The sequence below is a fragment of the Triticum dicoccoides genome, chromosome 3B (assembly GCF_002162155.2).
Source record: "Triticum dicoccoides isolate Atlit2015 ecotype Zavitan chromosome 3B, WEW_v2.0, whole genome shotgun sequence".
Classification (NCBI taxonomy): domain Eukaryota; kingdom Viridiplantae; phylum Streptophyta; class Magnoliopsida; order Poales; family Poaceae; genus Triticum; species Triticum dicoccoides.
The window spans coordinates 703217954-703223447 of NC_041385.1; the positions used below are offsets into that span (position 1 = coordinate 703217954).

General features: G+C 46.5%; 1 pseudogene; it reads left to right on the forward strand.

Moving 5' to 3' along the window:
- Positions 1–260: 260 nt before the first annotated feature.
- On the forward strand, positions 261–4994 carry LOC119279831 (annotated as a pseudogene).
- Positions 4995–5494: the final 500 nt, after the last annotated feature.

The window sequence follows — 5494 nt, forward strand, 5'->3', positions numbered from 1 at the left end:
TTGAACGCTTCCGCTTAGCGATCTACAAGGGTATGTAGATGCACTCTCCTTCCCCTTGTTGCTAGTCTCTCCATAGATAGATCTTGGTGACACATAGGAAAATTTTGAATTTTTGCTACGTTCCCCAACAGCTATCTCCCGTCCCAATGTGTATCGGGATTGCACGGTTCGGTATATGATCCCTATCGCCGCCGGGCATTTATGGTGGAGCCAGCATATCTTCGCATTGATCTCTCTCTAAGTCGGCTTGGTGTGCTGCTATGGAAGCTGAGTTCGAGGCTCTTCAGGCGAACAAGACATGGATATTGGTACCTCGTCCACCTGGCACTAACATTGTTGGCAAGTGGATCTTCAAAATGAAGTTCCGTCCTAATGGTTCAATTGATAAATACAAGGCGAGGATTGTGGCTCAAGGTTTCACACAGCAGTACGGCATAGATTATCATGATACTTTCAGCCCTGTGGTTAAACCAGTCACAGTCCGCCTGGTGCTTTCTCTTGCTATCTCTCGTGGTTGGTGCCTTCGTCAGATTGATGTGAGTAATGCCTTCCTTCATGGTTTTCTTTTTGAGGAAGTGTAGATGCAACAGCCTCCTGGTTTTGAGAATTCGCGGTCCCCTCATTATGTTTGCAAACTGCAGCGTGCTCTCTATGGTCTCAAACAGTCACCTCGTGCCTGGTATGCACGCTTCAGTGACAAGCTTCATCAGCTCAGTTTTTTTGCTAGCAAGGCAGATACCTCTCTGTTCATCTTCGATCATCAGGGAGTTGTCATATATGTGCTTGTCTATGTTGATGACATCGTCTTGGCTGGATCCTCTTCATTTGCTGTTGAGAAGTTGGTTGCCACTCTTTCTGGTTCTTTTCCTATCAAGGACCTTGGGCGCCTGGAGTATTTCCTTGGTATTGAGGCTGCTTATAATTCTGAGGGTATGGTGTTGACGCAACACAAATATGCTCTTGATCTCTTGCACCAGGCCAACATGGAGCAATGTCGGCCCGTTACTACTCCCTTATGTCTACTTCCAACAAATTGTCTCGAGATCAAGGTGAACCGCTGAGCTCTGAGGATACTTTCAAGTACATGAGTCTTGTTGGGGGTCTACAGTATCTCACCCTGACGCGTCCTGACCTATCATTTGCTGTCAACAAGGTGTGCCAGTACTTGTCGCAGCCTACTACCGCTCACTATGAGGCAGTGAAGCGCATCCTTCGATATATCCAAGGCACCGTGTCTACTGGCTTGCATTTCCGGCGCTCAGCATCTACGGACTGGGTATCTTCACTGATGCAGATTGGGTGGGCTATTCTGATGATCGTCGTTCCATGGGTGGTTTTGCCATTTTTCTTGGACCCAATCTGGTATCCTGGAGTTCTCGAAAGCAACCCACGGTTTCTCGCTCTAGTACAGAGGCAGAGTACAAGGCTTTGGCAAATGGCACGCTGAGGCCATATGGATACAGTCGGTGTTGAAGGAGCTTGGTGTGTTTCTTTGCCAACCTCCTGTTTTGTGGTGTGACAACATTGGAGCCACATACTTATCTGCCAATCCAGTTTTTCACGCCCGCACGAAGCATATCGAGGTTGATTTCCACTTTGTGCGTGAGCAGGTTGCCTTGGGTGCCCTTGATGTTCGGTTTATCTTCACTGGTGATCAGTTGGCTGACGTGTTCACGAAGCCTACTACTCAACTCACACTTTGTCGATTCCGTTCTAATCTAAACCTTGTTCATGATGGTTTAGATTGAGGGGGAGTGTTAGAGTTGTATTTTTTTTGTATAAGTGTACGTGTTGTATACCATTGTATTTTTTTTGTTGTATAAGTTGATCTATCAATATAAAGAGATGCCAGCCAGTTGGGGCTAACCACGGCAAATAACCACTTTGACTGTTTCTATCTTTGTTATGGTTTGCGGGAGGGTTTTCTCATCACCTTGTATCGTTCGATCACGTGACTTTATTTATAAAGTGAGACCAAAACCTAATTCAAGATACATTTCCCTGATCTATTTTCCGTTTTTCATTTGTTCGGTGTGACTGTGACATTGCATACCAGGGGCTGTCAAATCCCCACAAGCAACTCCCAACACAGCCTATGTGTGACGGGGACTGATACTAGTTCCCTTCTTCTCAATTCTTTTCTCTCAACAAATTCCTCCTGTAAACTCCCATTCCGTTTCCCTCGAACTGCAAAACCCGCTTGTACACGGCGGGCTCCGGCGAGACGGCGACTGCTGGCCGGCGTCGAGCGCGCGGTCCTCCTCGACTGCAAGGCGGCGCAGCTGACCTCAGCTTCCTCGCCGCGAAGGGTCGCAACCCACCTAGCGCGTGCGCGATGTCCTCTTCCTCCTCGTTCGTGTCGGCGGAGGCGGAGACGAGGAACTGGGCGGAGCTGCCGCTGGACGCGATCTCATCGATCCTCCACAAGCTCGACCACGTCGACATCCTGATGGGGCCCGGCCAGGCGTGCCGCTCCTGGCGCGCCGCCGCCCGCGACGAGCCCGAGCTGTGGCGCCGCATCAACATGCTAGGCCACGCCGATCTCTCCCGCAGGCTCAACCTCCACGGGATGGCGCAGGCCGCCGTCCGCCGCAGCGCGGGGAGATGTGAGGCGTTCTGGTGCTAGCATGCCGGCGACCACGACTTCCTCCTCCGCCTCGCCGACCAGTGAGACCCCCCTAACCATCAATTTTAGGGGATTTCGTTTTGATTTGTTTCGCTTTCGCATTGGCTACACGTTCTGTTTCCGTTCCAATTCCTTGCAATTTACCACGTATGCGTACCTTTGGGTTTCGTTTATTCACTGTGGGAAAGTTCTGTGGGCTTTTTGTTTGTGATCATGCAATTTTGCTGAACTATGGGTACAAAGTGCTGAGGAGAACAGCTTACAAAGACCACGAACACAAGCAAACAACAAATACGAAGTGCTGAGTCTAAACTAACACTAGAATTAGTCGTTTTCTTTAAATTTATGTATATTTCATCAAGGGCAGTGACTATTCTTAGTTTGATAAAGACAAAATGCGCAAGAGAAAACTTATCCCTATCCATACTACCTTCAGGTTCTCTGCAGCTTTGTAAAATTTAGTAATGCTTAATTGGCAAGGGAGAAGGGATGACTGGCTTAATAGGAGCACTTGTGGACGGATGGCTAAATCACAGAAAGTTTCCAATAATAGGATAATTCTGACATTGCCTAAATCACAGAATTTATCCTAATCTGCAACCTGCAATTGCAGGCATCAACAATTTAGCATCCCTGAAACTTCTCTCAAATATAGTGAATTCTCAGTAAACCCCTTTAAATTATGTATGTACCAATGTCCTATGATGCTACACAGTTATCTGAATTTATGAAATGTTCTATTCGGGCTATGCAAGTCTGCCAGAACATACATTCTAGCTACCTGTTTTTTTATTCAGTGTGCTTATGTCTTTTCTATAATACTTTTGTTGGGTATTGAGATCCAAGTGCTATATTTGCAGGGCACCATCTCTCAAGAGTCTTCGCCTCATTTCATGCTATAAATTTAGTGATGAAGCACTTATGGAGGCGATAGTGAAATTCCCTTTGCTTGAGGAGCTCGAGCTTGCATTGTGTTCAAATGTGGGTGAGAGTGGCGTGTTGGGGGTTGTTGGCAAAGCATGCCCACAACTGAAGAGCTTCAGACTGATTAAGGATGTGTTGTATGATTCTGAAGCTAGTGACTACGACAAGGATGATGAAGCCATGGGGATTGCAACCATGCGTGGGCTACGCTCTTTGCAGCTGTTTGGCAATGACCTGACAAATAAAGGACTGACAACTATCCTGGATAATTGCTGCCACCTGGAGTTCCTTGACATTCGTCACTGCTTTAACGTCTACATGGACAACACCCTGCGCACAAAGTGTGCTAGGATAAGCACACTTTGGCTTATCCTGCCAAAATTGGGTGATGTCGGCATGAGAGAGCAATTTATTCGCCCACAAGCATCTGATAGGGGATTTCCTAGAATAATATCTTCCTCGTCCATGGATTCTCAGGGTGATCTTTCTGCCATTGAGAATCAGGTGCGCAAGCTAATCGATGATTTGAGAAGCGATTCCATAGAATGTCAAAGATCAGCGACATCAGAGATTCGCCTTCTAGCTAAGCACAACTATGGAGAACAGGATTGTCATTGCAGATTGTGGGGCTATAAACTTGCTAGTTGGTCTTCTTCATTCACCAGATGCCAAGATCCAAGAAAATGCAGTGACATCCCTCCTCAATCTGTCCATCAGTGATAACAATAAGATTGCCATCGTGAATGCATATGCTATTGATCCTCTCATCCATGTCCTGGAAACAGGGAACCCTGAAGCTAAAGAGAATTCAGCAGCTACTTTGTTCAGTCTCTGTATTACTGAAGAAAACAAAGTGAGGGTTGGACGATCTGGTGCCATCAAGTCTCTCGTGGACTTGCTGCGAAATGGGACCCCGCGAGGAAAAAAAGATGCAGCCCATGCACTGTTTAATTTATCCATACTTGATGAGAACAAGGGTCGCATTGTGCAAGCTGATGCGGTGAAGCACCTAGTTAAGCTTATGGATCCTGCTGCTGGAATGGTCGACAAAGCTGTAGCTGTCTTGGCAAATCTTGCTTTGATAGCAGAAGGGAGGACTGCGATTGGGCAGGCGCGTGGTATTCCAGCCCTTGTTGATGTTGTCGAACTGGGTTCGGCGAGGGGGAAGGAAAATGCTGTTGCGGCATTGCTTCAGCTATGCAAAAACAGCAACAGATCTTGCAGCATAGTTCTTCAAGAGGGTGTTTTGCCCCCTTTAGTCACACTGTCACGGTCAGGAACATCGTGAGCAAGAGAGAAGGTTTTCCACTTACGATAACAAAATTTACAGCTAGAAGAAATGTAGTTGCAGAATCATTTCGCTAAGAATTTGAATTTGCTGCAGGCGCAGGCTCTTCTCAGCTACTTCCACAGCCAGAGACGTGGGAACTCGGGAAGGGGATGATAATGATAGTCTTACGATATGCATCAATCATTTGCCCGGACTTCTCAAATAGCAGGTATTGTTGCTAACTGGCGTTGTGTACTGTTTTAAAGTCAGATTGAGATTGTGCTCATCAAGGCATGCTACTTGTTGGGTGTGGGTGTTTGTTGTCGTCATTGTTATTGAGATGGTATATTTATCGATTTTATATATTTTTTACAACTTGCTCATTGGTATCTGTTTCGCCAAGATTTTGTGCTGTCAACTGATCCAAACTGTGATGTTTTCCCTTCTCTGTTTAGAGATGGATACTGGCTATGCCTGATTCTGTGGGCTAGCAGTGTTCCATTGGTGCTCACTGATGATAGAACATAAATTGTTGCTAGCCCTAGGAGCGAACCTAGCCCAACTCTACAAGGTGGATTTTGTAATGCATTCGTAGTTAGCAAATTGGCACTATGCAGTTCAGTAGTTTACCACATTCTGCAAAATCAGATTTGCTCCAAGGAAGTTCCTCTGTG